General features: G+C 43.6%; 1 protein-coding gene across 3 annotated transcripts in view; it reads right to left on the bottom strand.

The window, feature by feature from the left end:
• LOC138292332 (retinol dehydrogenase 7-like) overlaps positions 1 to 22,194 on the bottom strand; it is a 242,577-nt gene that overhangs the window by 143,842 nt on the left and 76,541 nt on the right. For 2 of the 3 annotated variants that reach the window (XM_069230881.1, XM_069230882.1), the window contains exon 2: positions 593 to 707. The exons of the other annotated variant lie outside the window; for it this stretch is intronic. The gene's annotated coding sequence lies outside the window, so the exon portion shown is untranslated. The remainder of the gene's footprint in view (positions 1 to 592; positions 708 to 22,194) is intronic. 3 annotated transcript variants of the gene reach the window in all.

Genomic DNA, 22,194 nt, shown 5'->3' with positions numbered 1-22,194 from the left:
TTGACTCACGCTAAGAGTGATCTACCATGGGCACAAATGTTGCTCATGACCTAACCAGCAATAATATAACCTGTTTAATAAATCAATCATCAGAAACTTTGAGTTAGTAATCTTTACACACCATGACCCATGTGACCACGAATAACCACACCTTTAGAAAAGATAAAACGTTTATTGCCCTAGATTAACAATGCTCAGATTATGTAAAGTAATGTTAGAACCAAATGATATGCATATACAAACAACACAGGCTGACCAAAGCGGGGAAAAAATCTTAATCTTACCAAAGCATTTATCATTAAACATTCAAGAGTTACCGTAAAAATTAATAACATCAATATCTGAACAACAGAGATGGCATACATCTAAGCTCAACAAGTGAATAAAATCAAACCTTTGTTAATAACATTTGTTAGCACATGACACACTAACTAACCCTTCAATTCAAATGGCATGTTTGGGCTTCATGCAAAAAGCAATTTAAACAAAAGTTAATTTGGAAAATGTCTAACTAGGGCCTTAACCAAACAGCAGTTGGTACCTAAAAGAAAGAACAAACATCTATAACAAGACACAATAGCATTTTCAATACCTCTCCTGAATGGATCAGCAAGCTGTGATTTCTTTGTCAGTTGGACATCTGTCTGGTCAGCTTTGGCAAGGGAAAGTGAGGGGATTGGCTCAGCCACAAATGGGCTTAAAGTTATCTGAAACAACATAGAAAGGGTATCAAGCTAAGGAAACAGCATCAACAGCATTGAAAAAAATTACACGATGAGGCCAAAGCTAGGAAGAAAAGACATCAGTAACGGCTCTGCTCCTCGATCTGGGACTGGAACTACTAACTCTACTGCTAAGTGCAGTCGGGGTAAACTGAAAACCCATAAAGTACTTTCTCTCTTTGCCAATAAACATTAATCCCAAAATCTATGATATAACTAGACAGTCTTTCACACGTCGATAAATGGCTTCTCTTCTCCCATTACCATCACCAGTTTCATCAGGTAACTTTTTAGTTGAAATTATAACTCCAGTCAGTGGAGCCATTGTCAAGTCCTAGGAACAATTGCGTTTCACACACCAAAGATACAATTGTCTCCATAGGTAGTACATTGCATTACAGCAGACAGTTCTCACAAGAAAGTTTAAGACATCAACTAGTTTAACATTGTTATGTTACAAATCTATTTGGTCAGCGCTGTGTGAACAATGAATAAGTGTGAATTCTCTGCTTTCGCAAAAAAAATTTAAGAACCTTTATTTATGCCATGCAGCTTAACATGAGGCCTTGTCGACTAGGCTAATAATTTCACAATTACGCTATGCCTAGTATACTTAAGCATATATATCTCATTAATACATTAATATGATCCACTAATACATTTTATTCTACCCGTGCACATTATTTAAACGATTATTGTCAATTCTTTATAAATGTCGTACATGTTGTGGTGGCCACTTAGATGGGCACATTTTCCAAAACACATGATTTCTCTATGTTAGCACAATTCATGTAAATTCTTAGCTATTAATTAAATGTAAATTTATTATTAATTAATTCAGCTTTCACACAGGTTACTCTAAAGCAAGGCAGGAATCAGGTCTCATGGCGTTCTTGTCACCAGTCAGGTTTTAACAGCCACACTGCTCACCATTTAAAGGGTGAGCACTGGCTATTCCTGTAGGTGGGTGCAGTACTGACATGGGGAAAAATTGGAAAGAATATATATTTGATTCAATGATTATACTGTGGGGGAGGGTGAGGCTACCGCCTGTGAACGCAGAATTTTGACTACTGAATATGCATGTATTCTGAATTCTGAATCTGCATAGAATGTGACTTAATATAGAAAGTAATGCATGACTTGGAAAATGAGCCTACTTGAGTGGCCGACAGTAATCACAAAGTATCCTTTATTAATTGCTTATTAAAATTAGTTGATGTTCTCATGTTTAGATTAATGCAGTAGTGTGTCATATTAATGATTTTGTACAAGGTATTTACTTTAATCAATTGTCGACCTTAAGTTAGCGAGTTTTTTGGCCTAGTTGCACAGCCTCATGTTAAAATGTACTGTTAAGATAATTCTGTGAGAAATGTTCGCTTGGAGAAATTAATACCTGAATTGTTCTTATCCACTGAGTTGACCAAATGATAGCAAATGTTTTTCTTTTCCCATGAGAACTGCTTGTTAGAAATTCGTGTAATAGTTATTGTTACAATGTAAAGTTTAGTCTGTGAGAAAGCATTGTTCCCAGGAGTTTACAAGGGATGCACTGACTGAAGGACACAGAGATACAAAATTGTTACCTGACGAGTCCGACGATGGGAACAGTAGAAGAGTAGCCAATCATCGACATGTGAAAACCAGTTTAGTTATATCTTAGATTTGAAGTTCTGCTTTCATTGTACTAAATGTAAACGTACGATTCTTTGCCCAATGGCAACGTGGGAAGGGTTTTAGATGATTTTAACTTAGCCCGACTGCATAGAGAGAGAGGTGCTCATTTTCTTAATCTTTAGCTGAGGTGCCATTACCATTATTCTCATCTTTCATGCTCGTTCCCTTTTTCAGTTTCTGCTGAAGAGGCGTGCTCATTTTTATTTGATTCTTTTAAATAAAGAACTCTATCTTTAATTTTATTGCTTAAACATTTGATGCTGAATGCTTGTCCTTATACCTTGCTTACAAATGGTTCGGATAGCTTATAGTCCCTTGTTTTGAACCATTCCCTTTCCTAGTCCTATGATGATGCTGACCAAACAGATGACGAAGACAGTTGCAGCTTGCTAATCCATACCGAGGAGAGGTATAATCAAATGTTTTGATGTAATTTGTCTTTTGTTCCTAGGAACCAACCGCTATTTTGATAGAGCCATAGCTAGATTTATGTTGACTAAATTGTTTTGCATGAAGTCCAAGCATGCTATTCTAATCAGGAGGCTAGTGAGGGATGACCCTATATGCTATTAGGTTGCTATAAATAAATAAATTGATGTTTCTCAGTTGCTGAATCTAACTGTATGCAATTTCTATTTCACAGTTGTTCTTGCTATTGATTTGTACTGTGACTTTAGAGTGTGTAGTGATTCATGCATTGGTTAATGTTGGACTTTTGCTTATGCAGGGTCATCCCCAGTCTTTTTTGCCTCCTGCCTCCTACTTTTTTCTGACATGTTGCTGTTGGCTTTTCAACTCTGAGCACTTTACCACTGCTAACCAGTGCTAAAGTGCATATGCTCTCCTGTTTAAATTGTATGTAGTGGTTTATCCATGATTGGCATATTTGATTTACTAGTAAGTCCCTAGTAAGGTGCACTAGAGGTGCCAGGGCCTGTAAATCAAATGCTACTAGTGGGCCTGCAGCACTGGTTGTGCCACCCACATAAGTAGCTCTGTAATCATGTCTCAGACCTGCCACTGCAGTGTCTGTATGTGTATTCTTACACTGTAAATTCGACTTGGCAAGTGTACCCACTTGCCAGGCCTAAACCTTCCCTTTTCTTACATGTAAGGCACCCCTAAGGTAGGCCCTAGGTAGCCCCAAGGGCAGGGTGCAGTGTATGGATAAGGTAGGACATATAGTAATGTGGTTTATATGTCCTGACAGTGAAATACTGCCAATTTCGTTTTCACTGTTGCAAGGTCTGTCTCTCTCATAGGATAATATGGGGGCTACCTTTAAATATGATTAAAGTGTAGATTCCCCTAGAGAGTAGATGGACATGTGGAGTTTGGGGTCCCTGAGCTCACAATTTAAAAATACATCTTTTAGTAAAGTTGATTTTGAGATTGTGTGTTTGAAAATGCCACTTTTAGAAAGTGAGCATTTTCTTGCTTAAACCATTCTGTGACTCTGCCTTGTTTGTGGATTCCCTGTCTGGGTCAGTTTGACAGTTGGGTTGTTTTTCACCTCACACCAGACAGTGACACAAAGGGAGCTGGGGTGTGATCTGCATTTCCTGATTAGCTATCTCTGCTAGGAGGGAGGGGTGGAGTGGTCACTCTCATCTGAAAGGACTGTGCCTGCCTCTGACAATGCTGTCTCCAGCCCCCTGGTGTGTGTCTGAGGCCTTGCCTGGGCAAGGCAGGATTTCACAAGAAGGTGTGAGTCCCCTTTGAAGAAAGGTGACTTCAAAGACTAAAATGGGTATAAGAAGGGCACCCAAACTTACAAACTTTAGAAACACTTCTGGAATCAAGAGGAACCTCTGCCTGGAGAAGAGCTGATCGCTGAGGAACAAGTGCTGCCCTGCCTGTGACTGTGCTTTGTGGAGCTTTCCTGCAGTGCTGCTTCTGCCAGAGTAAGAGGGCAAAGACTGGACTTTGTGTGCCTTCCATCTTGAAGAAGAAATCTCCAAGGGCTTGATGTAGAGCTTGCCTCCTTTTGTTGAAGTCTCAGGGATAGCAAAGACTTCTTCCTGCCAGCACCTGGAGTCTCTGGAGAGACCCCTACTCTGCTCTGTGGTGCCCTTCCAGTTCCTGGGACCCTGAAAGGAGAGGCTGGCAGCCTAAGGACAAAAATACACGCACCGAGCGCCGTGCGGAGAAAAGATCGACGCGAATCCGATCGCGGCTGAGAAAACGACGCGACGCCGGCTCCGCAGCTGAGAAACGACGCCGCAGGAAACGCGACCGGAGAATCGAAGCCCGGAGCAGGAGAAACGACGCGCAGCATCGCTGACGAAGGCTGAGAGATCGCAACCTGCGCCGCGGGACTTTCGGACCGTCGCGTGGCTGGCTTTTTTCGACGCGCATCGCCGTGCCGAGCTGTTTTCGACGCATATAACCGTGCAGGGTTATTTTCGACGCACACCGCCCGTGCGGGGTTATTTTTGACGCAAACCAGGTACATTTACACGCTAGCAGCGCTAGTGTGTTGTTACAACTACCTAAAGACTCTTTTTATTTTAAACCTTTAAAAAATCATAACTTGACTTGTGTATGTTGGATTTTTGTCGTTTTGGTCTTGTTTTGTTTAGATAAATATTTCCTATTTTTCTAAACTGGTGTTGTGTCATTTTGTAGTGTTTTCATTAAGTTACTGTGTGTGTTGGTACAAATACTTTACGCCCAGCACTCTGAGGTTAAGCCTACTGCTCTGCCAAGCTACCAAGGGGGTAAGCAGGGGTTAGCTGAGGGTGATTCTCTTTTATCCTAACTAGAGTGAGGGTCCTTGCTTGAACAGGGGGTAACCTGACTGTCAACCAAAGACCCCATTTCTAACATTGGTGACCAGCGGTCGGGATTGGACTTGTATTTGTACTTGACATACAGTAATTAAGTGTACACTACTGTTTTGATCTCAGACCACTACGTGACCACATACTACTTGTTTGGTGATCTTTTGATTTTTCTCTTAAGGACTCTTTTTATTCTACTTCCATGATTTTGCTGATCCCTTGACTGATTCTTTTTACTTCATTGGGAAATTATTTTTTTCTGCCTTTTGGAACTTTGCACTTGTGACCATCATGTCTCAATCTGGAGATGCAACAGCTGGAGCTGTGTTTGAAATGGAGAAACTGAAGGAGTACTCAGTTGCTCAATTGAAACAGTTCCTTAAAGATCTTGACTGTCCCACTGAGAGCTCCACCAGGGAGGGGGAGCTGCAACAGGCACAGAGGGCCTGGGTGACAATCAAGAAGGCTGGAAGGCACACAGAGGAGGAGAATATGGGGGGGGAAGTGCAGAGGATACACAGTGGTGTAGTGGAGGAACCTGTTACGCCTGGGGGGAGGGTCCCCAGGAGGGGTGGCAGGGTGTCACCCAAGGGTCTGACTCCTGAAGAGTTACAGGACAGACAGGCAGAAAGGGTTCGCCGGTTGGAGGCAGAAAAGTTGAGGATACAAAGGGAGTATGACAGGTGGGAAAAGTTGGAAGAAAGGAGGAGGAACTTAGAGATTAAAAAAATGATTTATGCTTACGAGCTTAAATTGAAAGAGCTGGAAGTCATGAGGGCTGAGTCCAGCTGGAATGGTGGCAGCAACAATTGTATATCCAGTGATGCTGCAGAAGTGCACATGCCCAGAGAGGTGGTGCCCTACTTGAAGGAGGGAGTTAACACACGCCAGGAGGTTCAGGGGTATGAGGTAGCTCCAGTGATGCACAGGGTCCCTGAGGTGGATTGGGGAACTGGCATGGGGAGTCATATTCCTACTGGTGGGAGGGACACTCTACTGACTCTAGGTGAGAGTGACAGGGAGAGGGGTTCCCCCCAGGTAGAAGTCCTGGTTATGGAGTGTGAAAACATCCCAGAAGAGTGTGGGTTGAGTGTCAGGGACAGTCAGGTACTGTCTCACCAGTCTCAGGAGGGTGATGTGGGGTGCTTTTTCAAGGCAGAGTCACTGGATGGTTGGGTGAAGGGTACTTTGGTTAATTCATGTGAGGGGCTGAGTGATGTAATTGCTGGAGAGCCTATGTCTAGTCCTTATTTTCCAGAGCTATGCCAACACCAGGTGGAGTGTGAGTTCTCTGACCCCAGGGAGCTTACAATGGAGGCAGACTTCTGGGTGAGTACCAGAGAGTCTGAAGAGGCATTTGGGGGTGCTCCTGAGAGGAGTGGTCTAGGTAGTTCCCAACCAGGTGAGGTAGGGAAGGATTGTAGTGTCCCAGGTAGGTCCCAGTGTAGTGGGATGGGTGAGGGACCCCATGTCCAGTCTCAGAGGAGAGGGAATGGGGATGGGTTGAGGCCCAAGGTGCCCGAGATCCGGTCCCAGGTCCTGGAGGGTTCCCTGCGGGAACACCAGGAGGGGAGCCTAGCCTGTACCATAGGGCCATCTGTTGAGGGAGACCCCACAGTGTCAGGAGAACTTGGGGGGGCCGCTGTAGCCAGCGTCCCACCAGTTCTGGAGTCTGGCAGTACCACTCCTAGTGAGGGGGTGCAGAAGTCCAGACAGAGGGTTGAGAGGGGGTTGCGGACCCCAGTGGAGAACCTGGAGGGTCAGGGGTCAGCTCTGAGAGCAGAGCCCCCCATGAATGACCTTGGTGAGACCATTTCTGGGTTGGGGGGAATCCAGACTCTGTCAGATGGGCAGAGGTCAGGAGACCTGCGCCAGCCAGACTCTTGTGTGGCCCTTCGGGACAGTGTGTCCCTTGAGGGGGGTAAGTGTGCCCCCCTGGAAGTCCTGGTGTGCCAGGCAATGGTTCAACCGCAGGGTGGTGACTCTGGGTTGAATGATCAGGTTCAGGGGGTAAACTCTGACCTGATGGGGGGTAAGTGTGCTCCCAAGGAAGTCCTGGTGTGCCAGGCAGTGGTTCAACCGCAGGGTGGTGACCCTGGGTTGGATGACCAGGTTCAGAGGGTAAACTCTGACCTGGTAGGGGGTAGGTATGCCCCCCAGGAAGTCCTGGTTTGCCAGGCAGTGATCCAGTCTGTGGGTACAGACCCTGGATTGGGAGGCCAGGTTAAGGGTGTCCCCCCTGACCTGGAGGAAGGGGCTACTGCTAACAGTGCCCCTACCATGTTGTCTTCTGGGGGGGCCACTCCTAGTTGGGTGGTTCAGGACCCCAGAAGAGAGGGCAGGGGGAGGGAAGCCTCACCCCTGGCCCTGGTCCAACCTGAAGGTACAGACCCCAGGTTGGAGGATCAGTTGCAGGTTAACATCCCTGCACTGGTGGAAGAATTGTGCAGGACTGCTTCTACAAGCACCCTGACAGTTTTTGACTCTGGGGGTGCCGCTTCTGCAGGGAGGTTACAGAGCCCCAGAGGGGAGGACCAGGGTCAGGTTGTCATCCCTGACCTGGTGGAAGAGAGAGTGGTCAAAGGGTGCCAGGCACCTGGGGCTACCACCCCCCACTCTCCACAGTCACAGTGGTTAGAGAGGCCTGAGGTCGGGCTCTCATCCCTGACAGTTGTCTGGGGCCACTGTGGCTTGCTGTCCTGGTGGACAGAGTTGCCCCTGGGGGGGGGAGGACGAGAGTCACACCCCGGGGGTGGAGTGGGCAACACCACTGTGTTGGCCCTGGTGGTACTATCTGCCCATTGCAATACATCTGTGAGCAAAGTAAAGTTAGGTGTTGCACAGATGGTGTCTGTAGATGTGGAGAAGGGTTCCCCATGGGTTAGCTTAGTGGGCCCTGAGAGTATGGACAGAGGGATCCAACTGGAGTCAGGAAGGCGTAGAACTGGAACATGCCCCTGCTGTTGTGGGCCTGGGTCCCTGTTCTATCGCCCCAATCAGGGAAGTACATCAAGGTATTGATTGTTCTCCCCTGGCTTTAGGCTGGTAGGGGGTCGTGTTGGACTTTTGCTTATGCAGGGTCATCCCCAGTCTTTTTTGCCTCCTGCCTCCTACTTTTTTCTGACATGTTGCTGTTGGCTTTTCAACTCTGAGCACTTTACCACTGCTAACCAGTGCTAAAGTGCATATGCTCTCCTGTTTAAATTGTATGTAGTGGTTTATCCATGATTGGCATATTTGATTTACTAGTAAGTCCCTAGTAAGGTGCACTAGAGGTGCCAGGGCCTGTAAATCAAATGCTACTAGTGGGCCTGCAGCACTGGTTGTGCCACCCACATAAGTAGCTCTGTAATCATGTCTCAGACCTGCCACTGCAGTGTCTGTATGTGTATTCTTACACTGTAAATTCGACTTGGCAAGTGTACCCACTTGCCAGGCCTAAACCTTCCCTTTTCTTACATGTAAGGCACCCCTAAGGTAGGCCCTAGGTAGCCCCAAGGGCAGGGTGCAGTGTATGGATAAGGTAGGACATATAGTAATGTGGTTTATATGTCCTGACAGTGAAATACTGCCAATTTCGTTTTCACTGTTGCAAGGTCTGTCTCTCTCATAGGATAATATGGGGGCTACCTTTAAATATGATTAAAGTGTAGATTCCCCTAGAGAGTAGATGGACATGTGGAGTTTGGGATCCCTGAACTCACAATTAAAAAATACATCTTTTAGTAAAGTTGATTTTGAGATTGTGTGTTTGAAAATGCCACTTTTAGAAAGTGAGCATTTTCTTGCTTAAACCATTCTGTGACTCTGCCTTGTTTGTGGATTCCCTGTCTGGGTCAGTTTGACAGTTGGGTTGTTTTTCACCTCACACCAGACAGTGACACAAAGGGAGCTGGGGTGTGATCTGCATTTCCTGATTAGCTATCTCTGCTAGGAGGGAGGGGTGGAGTGGTCACTCTCATCTGAAAGGACTGTGCCTGCCTCTGACAATGCTGTCTCCAGCCCCCTGGTGTGTGTCTGAGGCCTTGCCTGGGCAAGGCAGGATTTCACAAGAAGGTGTGAGTCCCCTTTGAAGAAAGGTGACTTCAAAGACTAAAATGGGTATAAGAAGGGCACCCAAACTTACAAACTTTAGAAACACTTCTGGAATCAAGAGGAACCTCTGCCTGGAGAAGAGCTGATCGCTGAGGAACAAGTGCTGCCCTGCCTGTGACTGTGCTTTGTGGAGCTTTCCTGCAGTGCTGCTTCTGCCAGAGTAAGAGGGCAAAGACTGGACTTTGTGTGCCTTCCATCTTGAAGAAGAAATCTCCAAGGGCTTGATGTAGAGCTTGCCTCCTGTTGTTGAAGTCTCAGGGATAGCAAAGACTTCTTCCTGCCAGCACCTGGAGTCTCTGGAGAGACCCCTACTCTGCTCTGTGGTGCCCTTCCAGTTCCTGGGACCCTGAAAGGAGAGGCTGGCAGCCTAAGGACAAAAATACACGCACCGAGCGCCGTGCGGAGAAAAGATCGACGCGAATCCGATTGCGGCTGAGAAAACGACGCGACGCCGGCTCCGCAGCTGAGAAACGACGCCGCAGGAAACGCGACCGGAGAATCGACGCCCGGAGCAGGAGAAACGACGCGCAGCATCGCTGACGAAGGCTGAGAGATCGCAACCTGCGCCGCGGGACTTTCGGACCGTCGCGTGGCTGGCTTTTTTCGACGCGCATCGCCGTGCCGAGCTGTTTTCGACGCATATAACCGTGCAGGGTTATTTTCGACGCACACCGCCCGTGCGGGGTTATTTTTGACGCAAACCAGGTACATTTACACGCTAGCAGCGCTAGTGTGTTGTTACAACTACCTAAAGACTCTTTTTATTTTAAACCTTTAAAAAATCATAACTTGACTTGTGTATGTTGGATTTTTGTCGTTTTGGTCTTGTTTTGTTTAGATAAATATTTCCTATTTTTCTAAACTGGTGTTGTGTCATTTTGTAGTGTTTTCATTAAGTTACTGTGTGTGTTGGTACAAATACTTTACGCCCAGCACTCTGAGGTTAAGCCTACTGCTCTGCCAAGCTACCAAGGGGGTAAGCAGGGGTTAGCTGAGGGTGATTCTCTTTTATCCTAACTAGAGTGAGGGTCCTTGCTTGAACAGGGGGTAACCTGACTGTCAACCAAAGACCCCATTTCTAACAGTTAAATGGAGATTCTTTAGAATATTTGGTCAACCAGTGTTGTTTCTGTATGTATACCATCTGATTTTGAGACAAAGGGCCAGTTGTAGAAAGCATTTTGCTGCACATTTTGCTGCACATTCACAATTTGCGAGTCGGTACCGACTCGCAAATTGTGAATGCGACTCGCAAAAAGGAAGGGGTGTTCCCTTCCTATTTCCGACTCGCATCGCTATGCTATATTGCTTTGTGACCGCGAATGCGGTCGCAAAGCAATTCGCAGTTACCACCAGTGTCACACTGGTGGTAACCCATTCGCAAAAGGGAAGTTTGTGAATGTTGCCAATAATGGTTTTTCAGAGCAGGCAGTGGTCCAATGGACCACTGCCTGCTCTGAAAAACCGAAACCAAAAGGTTTTGTTATTTTTTTTATTTTGCAACTCGTTTTCCTTTAACGAAAACGGGCTGCAAAATAAATAAAAAAACTGCTTTATTTAAAAAGCAGTCACAGACATGGAGGTCTGCTGACTTCAGCAGGCCACCATCCCTGTGAGTGCTGGGACTCGCTATGGGGTCGCAAAATGCGACCCACCTCATTAATTTTAATGAGGCGGGTCTTTGCGACCCCATAGAGACTCGCAGTCGGTGTCTGAGACACCGTACTGCATCCGATTTTGCGAATCGGAAATTGCAAGTCGCACCGACTCGCAATTTCCGATTCGCAAAATCGGAAATTGCTACATCTGGCCCTAAGTTACATAATATTAGCATTGTTAGTATAGGGAAATAAACATTCTAACTTTACAAAAAGGTGTGGTTATTCATGGCAAAAGGGGTCATGGTGCATGAGAATTACTGACTCCAAAAATTATTGACACGGTTGATTGATATTTGTTGATGATTTGTAATGAAGTTATCATAAGGGGTTGTAATATATCTAAGCACAGTCAAAAGGTCCATCAAACGTCTAACGCGTCCCCTTATAAATTAAAGATAAGAAACTAAATAAGGTCAGACTTGCTAACACGCCCAAGGAAAACAGCCATCTAATCAGAGAGCTCTAACGTGTTGAGGGACAAAAATGGCCCCTTCCCTGATACACCACCTACACAGACACTTTAAACGGTGCTCAGCATATAGGAAGGTGTGGTGCTTTCAGCACTTCAAGAGAAACACCTCTTATAACTAAGTGCTCCAGAAAATGGCTGACACCAGGACTCCACATAGATGAATGTCTACTCGACTACCCCAACGTCACTATGAACATCATACCCCTAGAGGTGAACACTTAGTGGCACTACTCTACAATGCTCTATGAGTGTAGGAACCTATATTATATAAAACTACCCTACCCTACCAACCAGAGCAAATATGGCACGGGCCCTCCCATCCTATGCCTAACCCTAAGATGGACACCTCAAATTTAATACAGCTCTCTCTAAAGCATGTGTCAGAACTTTCTTACTTCTAAACTGCACACATTGGGATCCTGAATATCTCCACCTCAACAGCACCCCAAATTGCAGAAAGGAAGGGCTGAGAATAATCCCTTAGTCTCAAAGTACTCCAGAAGCTGCCTCACAATGCCTGACCCTAAAATGGCCAACACCAGGATTCCACGTGGATCATTCTCTACTCAACTACCCCAGCATCACTACGAACATCCTATCCTAGAGGTTATCACTTACTGGTACTACTCTACAACACTCTATAAGGGTAGGGACCTATACTATAGAAAACTATCCTACCAACCAGAGCAAATATGGCACGGGCCCTCCCATCCTATGCCTGACCCTAAGATGGCCACCTCCATTTAATACATCTCTCTCTTTAAAGCATGTTCCTGAACGTTCTTACTTCTATACTACACACATTGTGATCCAGAATTTCTCCACCTTAACAGCAACCCAAATTGCAGACGGGAGGGGGCTGAGAATAATCCCTTACACTCCAAAGTGCTGTACCTTGCTAATCAACAATCTGCATTGCAGCACCATAGAAAATTATTTAAGTGTTACTAACCGAAAAGGATCCCAACTTCTGCACTTCACCCTACCTCCCAGCATTTGGCGCCTCTGTCACACATATCAAGGACTATCGAAACCCCACTAGGTGTACCCAATGTGAAGTATACAGTAAGATCTGCTCTCAAACGTCACGACCCCAAAGAAGTGAGGGGAGGTCTGAATGACACCAAACCAGCACAAAAGAGAGACAAGAAGCACCAACAGCCCCAGACTCCGCTATAAAATCTAAATCTGAGAACTCCGCAACACTAGCCCTAATTATGCAGAAACTCGACATGCTACACATGCTTGCTCAAGTGACAAAATCCACTACATAAACTATACAGAGAAACCTTGCATCTTTTAAACAAGAAAGGTATAACTGGGTGGCAAAGTCTCTGAAATACAATCATGGATAAACCTCCTGGAAGACCACAAAAACAACTCTTCTTAAACTTTACAAACCATCACCACGAGACCAGCTCGACTGGAAAGAAACATCATTGAGCTCGAAGATAGAAATAGAAGGGACAACTTGCACATTTTTTGACATCCTGAAGGTAGCGAAAAACCAAGCTCCTTCCTGTGCAACCTTCATTGAAAAATGGATCCCCCAAGTATTCAATATAAACTTAGACAAGGACTTTGCAATAACCAGAGGGCACAGAGTGCCCACACATAAACCTGCAAACAACGAAGCTCCAGGAGCCATCCTTTTCAGACCTCTCCGCTACTCACATAGTGAAGCCATTCTCACATAGATCAAGAAAATACAGAGAATTAAGTGGCAAGGCACCTTTATTGGGATCTCTCAAGATTTCTCCAAAGACACTGTCAAGGAACAAAAGGCGTTCCTTTCCCAAAAGAAAACTCTAAAGCATCTCTCAATACAACTTTTGTTTATTGATCCTGCACGAGTCAAAAACAACTTATAGAGGCAAAACCATCATTTTTGAAGACCCTAAGGAACTAGACTCCTACATTGCTGAAACCCAAGAGCTGAAAATGGCGTCTTAAAAACTCAGAAGGAATGGCTAACACTTAACACGAATCCTACTAACTTTCACTAATTTTCTACTCCCTTAGTAACATACGATAATCAGGCTGCCCACAAACAGCCTAAACAAAACCCAAATTCATGTTCTTCCCATAACGCTGCAGAACTCTGATCAACGCATGGGATTGACACATGGGCGTACAAGCTAATTCTTCCATAATAAATATAACAGGCCAAAATTGCTACCACTTCTTCAAACCGAGACAGAATAAATAAAGTGGTCAGCAACCTATAAAATCTTAATTAAACTAACTAACTAGGATAATAACCTACAAATAAACCTAACAAGCTACTGTTAACCCTAACCAATGGTAAGATTTATTTTCTCTTCTTCGATGACTGGTACTGTATCGACCTTCACCCTGCTCTGGTTAAATCAGATGTTTTATAATTGCCTTCAACCTGATGACGGATTTATTGCAATGTTTCATTTCACTTTCAACATAATTTAGATTTATCAAATCTCAAATTAGCAATAATTAATATTGATACCAGCCTTGCATTGATAATAATGTCAGACAAATCTAGGTCCATCTAGTGGGTACTTAGCTGTTTTGCAATTGCTATTGAAACTGTGTGCTGACCCATAGGTTGGACAATACAAAAATCACTAACATTTGCCTGCACTACCTGCAATACAGTAACCTGAGGGCAAGCGACTGACTCACTTCAATATGTTTAAAATCTATGTTGAGAATATGCTGGAAGTATGTGAAAATTATGCTGGTACTAGGTTGATAAAATGTTGGTCCTAGGTAGACACCTTACTGATAACTTGTTGAAACTCTGTTTGCTCTACTTGTACACTATGTTGCAATTATGTTAGCTCTATAATGACAGTAAGTGGAGAATTACCTGCAAACTTTACATTATACTCCATGATTATGAAACACATGGGGTACCATTTTTCACAACCCTAGCTGTTGACATAAAAACTTAACTCTGCAGAAATAATGACAGATGTCACCAACTAACACCCATACCACAAATAGCCACCTCACTCACTACCAATATTACACTGTCTCTTCATACAATGACTACTATACCTGCTAATACATTAATATAAACAGCAGAATACACATTATTATCCACTACCACTGAATGGCAACTAACTCACGAGGCACCACTACGAAAACAACGCCAGGCACTCCAGACACCATAAGATATAGGTAAGCATACCATACTAAGACACTGCTATGACTCTTAATACACACCCTATTCAATATAGGGAGTGGCAAAACTGCGTTCGTGTCCTCCATTGCCTCTCATGAGTTAGATTTTGTTGGATACCTCTCCATGCTATCTAGATTCTCATCCCAAATATTTAATCAATCACTACACTATCATTGTCTTCTACATTTTCTTTTTACTTTTCATATCTTTCCTCCTGTCCTGTACTGTACTACTCTAGTATTTCATTTCCCTCCACCCTCCTTCCTCCTCCCTACCCCTCCCCTTCCTCTCTTACCCATTCCATTTCCCTTCACCCATGCCATCCCTTCAAACTGAACCACCCACCCCACCCACCCCACCTCACCGCAAAGAAGAAATGGCATTTAGCTGGTTGCATCACCTAGAAGACTCACCTCTCACAAAAATGCAGAACATAAAAAAACTCTCCCTGAATGTCAAGGGTCTAAATCACCCAACCAAACAACAGAAAATCGTAGACTATACACATAAATGAAAGGAAGACCTCATTCTCCTTCAAGTAACCAAAGGGACCATGAAAGAGGCAATCCTCCTAAAAAGCATTTGTTAGTGACTTAGCATATGTCTCCCCGAGATCGGCATTCTTCTTTGCTTGGGGATATGCTGCCCGACGAGCTCAGGGAAACCAGGGCACAGACTTATCAAGGTTTGGATGACTTGCCCTTACAGTTGTGCACTACTATGCCTTTGCATCTAACTTGGTAGAAGTATTGGAATTATTACAGCACAATGGGGTTTTAAGTATGATATGCTTCCTGGAGTAATCTTTTGATGTGGTTAACATGACTTATTAGTACCTGTAACCGGACAGGTCGTTTTTTTCCTTTATTGGCTCAAAAAGTGTTCTTCGGCATTGCTGCAGCTAGTACATTTTGTGATCAGCCTTGAAAAAGCCACAGTCAGTGATGATACATGTGTTGGCTGTTGGATCTTCATATAATAAATGGATTGATTATATCCTTATTCTCAACGCACCCTTACTTTAATGAAATTGTTTAAGTACATTGTGTACTTGTTGTAACATGTGCGGATGCATTTATGTTGTCATTCTATCAAACCTGGGGTACTTCCCTAATCACTCCCTTAAAAAACTTATTTGCCCACTTTTCCTCCACTGGCTGTGCCGTGGTGGTAACCATAAATGTTATACCCAAAGAAGGGAAAGACCCATCCATTCCCAAGAACTACCGAGCCATATCCCACATAAACACAGACTGCAAAATATACGCAAAGATCCCAGCCCTCAGAATAGAGCCCATTCTCATAAACATTGTGGACCTTCCTCCAAACCTCACTCACCTCCTTCAACTTTGGCCCTGTTCTCTCAAAAATTATCCTTGCTCTATACAAAGAACCGAAAACTAGAATAAACATCAATGGAAAGTTGTCTAATCCCTTTTACCTTCAACAAGGAACCGGACAAGGATGCCCTCTTTCCCTCTACTATTTCTACTAACGCTAGAACCCTACTTACATTGATCAGAGAAAATCCATTACTCCCAGTATCTTTTTCTCATAAGGCCCACAAAAACAAGCCACCTACGCAGATGACATTCTCCTTTTTACCACCCAGACTGACTCAGTCTTGCTGCACATCATGTCCACCATCAACGACTACTCTAAGATGTCAGGCTACTGCCTCAACAAGGAAAAGACAGAGGTGCTTTCTTTCAATGTTTACTGCAACAGTTCACACATCAGCCCCTATGGACTCAAATAGGCCCCAGATAAGATCAAATACCTTTGGTTTATGGTTCACCCATATCCTTAAAGACTCCATCAATCTCAATGAGAAAAAGATGCTAGATTACATCGAAGATAGCTTAGACAAATGGCCAACCAGGTTAATTACTTGGTGGGGTAGAATAGAATCTCTCAAAACGATGATTACTCCCCTCATTAACTTTGTAATCATCATGTCCCCCATATAGCTCTCAGACACCTTTTTAACTAAAATAGACACCTTACTTACTGAATTCCTCTGGAAGTCTAAAAAGCCCAGAATTGCCCTAATGAAACTGAGACTTCCTAAAAAACTTGGCAGCTTAAACTTACCTAACTACCGGAGATACCAACATGCCTTCCTAGCGCAACAGGGGAGCCACTGGCTCCTAACCACCACCAGGTCCTCGACATCATAGCTCGCTACGTAAATGCCCTTGCTAAACCCTTATCCCTCACTTCAGTTCTAACCGTCAAAAAAATCAAAACACACCATTCCAACAAATTACCCAACAAAATTGAAAGCTCATGTCTAGCTTCGCTATGGCACACTGAAAACTCAAAACTGGAAGGGAGAACGATGTATATAGAGAAATGGCCAGAAAAAAAATATTCTCAAATTAAAGACAAATTTGACTTAAATGACCTAGACTTTTACCATTTCCTTAAAATAAAATCACTTATAGCCAAACATAAACCTCCAACCTCCCCTGACCTACCCAACACATTAGAAAAATTTATCAAAGACGGTCACCTAGCTTCCAAACTGTACTCCCTCCTATCCCCCACAAAAACCTCACTGAATAAACCAACACAAGACAAGCGGGAAACTCTACTTTCAGACTCCAACAACACTCAAAGGGTCCCACCCGACTGGCTAGCTACCTGGAGTAACCTCACTTACAACATAATAACTCCATCACTAGCACAAAGCAGATACTGGATTGAAGATAGGGCCCACTGGACTCCAGCCAAACTTTAAAAACTAGGCCTGCGATTCTCCCACACATACTGGAGCTGTGAGAAGGAAACAGGAAACTTAAAACAAATGCTAATGGAGTGCACCTCCTCCAAAAACTTCTGGCAGGACATCAGTAATATATATCTCAAATTCTTCATACAAAATGGACTCCCAATTTAGCCTCTATTACACTGGGCATCTTTCCCACTGACATTAAACAGGCATTAAACAAAGAGGACTGTTTCCTATGAGACATTCTAGTCACAACTGGCCCTAAAGTTATCCTCAATGAATGGAAAGACCCATCCAAACTACCCCCCCCCACAAATGGTGGTAATGGGTCCAATTCACCAGAACTGCCTGTAACTCACAAAAATTATACTTGAAGTCAGCACCAATGAAGAATGGTAAACTCTGGTGCAAACTAGACAACTTTATGTCTCACTCGTCTATGTAAACACAATCATCCGATCACTCGATCTTTCGTGCATTCACTCACTCATTCTCCCATCCCCCTCCTCTCTCCAGTCACTGACCTACTTGTCTTCCTAACCACCCCCTTTCCCATGTACTCCCTACTTTGCACCACTCATAACCATCTTCTTCTCCTCTCTCATCTCTGCCCTTTGACTCATTCATCTACAACTGAGATACCTTAATCATTCACCACAACATCAAAAAACCCTTCATCACAATACATACACTGATTAACCTCACTTCACCATTGCAAACTAATACACTTATCTCTACGGTTTACTTTTGTAAATGTGGACCGGTTCCTCATGCTATACCCTAAACCTCAGTTCCCACTTGATTTGATGGTACATACAATGTATTGTTTATTTTAATTTGTTATTTAATTTTCGTATTGTATAAAATTTTAATAAAACACTCTTGAAAGAAAAAACATTTTTATACAGTGAGACACACTTATGCATCAGTTTAGTATCCATGCAATGACATATTTAACGGAGTCCACTAAACGTACGGAGAGAACAAACCATAAGAAAGCCAGTGTAAATTTAGAAAAAATAAAATATTGCATGAATATGTTCTAATAGAAAGGATACATATTCCACCAGGGCAACTGTGCACTACCTAGCTCCTTGTAATCACTTTCATCTACCTACAAAGATTTCAGTGAGTCAAAGGCACAATGGGTGCACTAGGAACTGTGCAAGATTATTGGCAATAAATGAAAGCAATGTGATTTTGAATAAAGCAGAGTGTTATAAAACCACTGCACTGCTTCCGGATAATGGTTAATACTCTGCATCCAATGACACAACTCCATGCATGCATGCATGCATAGTTTTGTGATGCACTTTTTTTAAAGCAGTGTAGCTAACGGATGTGTTTCAGAGCTTGTCAAGCTTTGGCTTCGGCTACCGTCCAGACCACAGGGAGATGGGGTGCAGCCTCGGTTCTTGCAGGTCCGGCTCTGGCCGAGGTATGGGCGACCCCGTCCAGTAGTTACGGTGCTGTTGACAGTATATGCCAATACAGTCCGTGCCCGCCAGAAGCAATCCCTGAGGAAAAACCCCGTAGATGGGAACTCCCCGGAAGAAAGGAAGATACAAGGAAAAAATCAGGATCGTGAACCAGGCCAAGCACAGGAAAAAACAGGAGAAAAACAAACTGGATATCAGCGAGAAAACCAGCCGGAGCGTAATCACCACAGAGCAGTGTTGCAACGCAAGGAGAAAAGAAATCAAGGCCCTTATATACCCCTAAACAGGAAGTGATGAACAGGAAAAGGAAAAACAGCCATCTTGGATTGGGCAAAAAGTAATAGAACCAGATAGAAAAATGCCATAGGAAGAAGGGAAACAGGTGCATGCAGAGAATCAGAGAAGAGAAAGGTATGATGGGATAGTAGGAAGATGGCTTCCCACAAGAAGAGAAGAAAAAAGAAAGAGAAAGCCCAGGAAGAACTCCAGGTAAGTGGGGCCCGAGGGCCTTCACCCATCTGTAGTGCACCGCGCAAAATGCGTGGTGAGAACTGAAGCCCAGTTCTGGGCTCCCATCCCCGCAGCTGTGGCAAGGATGACGCGAGGCCGGAAACAGGGGGCGCTGCGGACCCCGCAGCCCGCAAAATGGACTGCAGCCCCCGCCGTGACCCAACCAGACCGAGCCATCGGGACACGCAGCGCAACAGAACTTCTACGATTCAAAGTTGTACTTTTTAGGTCTGGCTGCTTGTCACAGCAGTCACCTAACGATATGCGATCCACAGAAAAACAGCCTAGAGGGGTTTTGTTTCCACCTATATTATTGGTTACCTAGAGTACAATATTTGATTGGACAGAAGGCTTGTGCTGCCATTGAGAAACAGTACTTGTCCTTTTGGCACCTGAGGGGAGTTCAGTCACCTAAAAAAACATATTGCTGTGGCAGGTTGCAACTGGAAGACTCCTTTACCATGTGCTAATAATATTAGCTAATAGTCAGTCAGTCAGTCAAAATCTATATTCGGATTTTACAAGAATAATCCATAAAAGAGTACACATAAAAACATTACATAAATTAGTTAAAAAGGAATAAATCCAGATAAATCATCAACTAAATAACAAAAATGTTAAACCATTGAGTTTAAAATCAAATATTATATCTATTAAGATTATTCAGTGGGTCAAAGTTAAGTTTAACTAAATATTATAAAATGTGCAATTAACCAGCAGGAAATTCCATACAGTTTTAACTTATTTCCCCACCTTTTTCCTCTCTTTTGCTACTGAAGCAATAAAATGATAAATAGCAACACAAACCATATTGGATCGTAATAGCTGTAAATAAAAAAATTGCTCCCATTTACATCCTAATATTCAATAAGCTGAGGATTGGAATTAAAAAATCATTTTCTGCTCTATATAACTCACAGAATAAAATTGGGCATTTGTGTTTGCCCCAATCAAGAATCACATGGACAGGGTGATAAAACCCTGTGGCTACATACCTTCGATGGATAAGACCAAAAAGTGGGCCAGCCCCAAGCGAAACCTCATCAGATAAAATCTATAGTGTTGTGGGACAACTAACAGATAAGGTTCAATTTTCAGGGTAGTACATAGAGGGAGATATGCTGCCACCATAGCTTTCCCCAAGTTACACTACCATGTGTCCTCAACCATTTCATAAATTTCATTTTTAACCACTGCAGCATCCGATATGGTTATCGACCTGGGATTGAAAAACAGGTCTAATCTATTAACTCTTCCCAACATTTCCTTAACATACATAACCTATGTGCACCTCTGCACCCCGTCCAGTTTCATACAATCCATAATCAATGAATGGGTAAGGACTGCTTCTGATCTAATCCATAAGGACATCCAGAGAGATAAGGGACTAACTTGATCAAATCTTCAATAAAAGGGGAATCCCAATTCCTCGTGTGGATTAATGGCAGGTACACTTGAGGAAAGTGAGAGTGAACTTCTCAAAAATGTATTTTCCTTTATTTGCAAAGGTGGTGCACCCATGTATCCCAGAACACCAGCTCCGTATATAGCAATTGATGCAGGCCTTGCCTTATAAATAGTTGTGATAGGATTTAATGGGGCACACCCCAATTTTGGTAATAAATTGTGCAGTGCTACCACCACCTGATTGTATTGCATGGCCTTTATTTCTCTAAGGTGACTCCATTTACACCCACTGTCATAGGGAATTCCAAAATTCATGATTGTGTTTAATCAATTGAAACAGGTGCCTTCAAAATAGAACCGGGGAACTCTACTTCTAGGGCGCCCACACACTATAGTATAGGATTTTGCTCTATTGGTGGTCAGCCTTTTCATCTACTAATGCTTCTTCTGTGCAGCTGCGCCAGCAGGTGTACTATCTCAGGGTTTGCTCCTTGCCCATAATTTGCTTCTAACAACATTATCAAACGTCACAGTCAAATCCATGAACGCCAAATATAAGCATCCTTGTCTAGGCCCCCCCATACTTTTCTCTGAACAAATGGAGGTTCAAGCATTGATCGACTGTCCCCACCGCCCTCCGAATACCATACTGTGCCTGGGAAAGAATATTATTATCAGAAGGCCATGCTTCCAGGCGATCCAAAAGAAGTCTGCCAAAACAAATTGCAGTAGCATCAATCAATGAGATAGGGTGATAACATGCAGGATCATTTCGATCGCCTTTTTTTAAAAATCGGGACAATGGTAGCCTTAGACCAAGCTAAAGATGAAGCTAGAGAGCAGCTCTAAAAACATTAACCAGAACTGGCGTCCATAGATCTAGATTGTTCTTGAAGAGATCAGCTGGAACACCATCTGGGCCAGGGGCCTTATTTGGGAATAAACAGTTAATTTCCAATATCACATCACTCAAATACATAACCACTTCCGTACTGTTAAGATTCTCTAATCCATCTGGCACACTTTTTTCACATTCATCCACGTCACATGAATAGATCTTTGTAAAGTGAGTAATCCCACTTTGTTGTGGAATGTGAACCTCAATTCCCTTATTTGAGTCTGGGCTAAAGAAAGGACTATTAACTACTTTCCAAAATTGAGGCCCATCATTTACGGCTGAAGCGGCCTTACTTCTACCATGCCTCTTCTCTAATCATCTTTTCCTTAATGAAATTGCGTTCTTATACTGGGCTCTGCACTTTGTAACTTCTGTCTGACTCATTGGAGTGGCTTTTATGGCCCGAGTTAAGATCAGCATGGGCATGTGTACATGATTTATCAAACCATCTAACTGGTTTGATTTGATCAGATTGAGTTGGTATAGTTAAATACACCTTAACAAATGCACAGATATCTGTGAAAGCTCCCAAAATCTGGGCTGGGGGTAATTCAGTATTTAAACAGACTTCAAATGTTGCCAAATGTTGCCAACTACAGAGGATAAGAGAGCATTTGAGTCCCCTTT

The sequence above is a fragment of the Pleurodeles waltl genome, chromosome 4_2 (genome assembly GCF_031143425.1).
Source record: "Pleurodeles waltl isolate 20211129_DDA chromosome 4_2, aPleWal1.hap1.20221129, whole genome shotgun sequence".
Taxonomy (NCBI): Eukaryota; Metazoa; Chordata; class Amphibia; order Caudata; family Salamandridae; genus Pleurodeles; species Pleurodeles waltl.
Note: the sequence above shows the minus strand (reverse complement) of the source record. Positions and strands in the feature narration are given on the sequence as shown.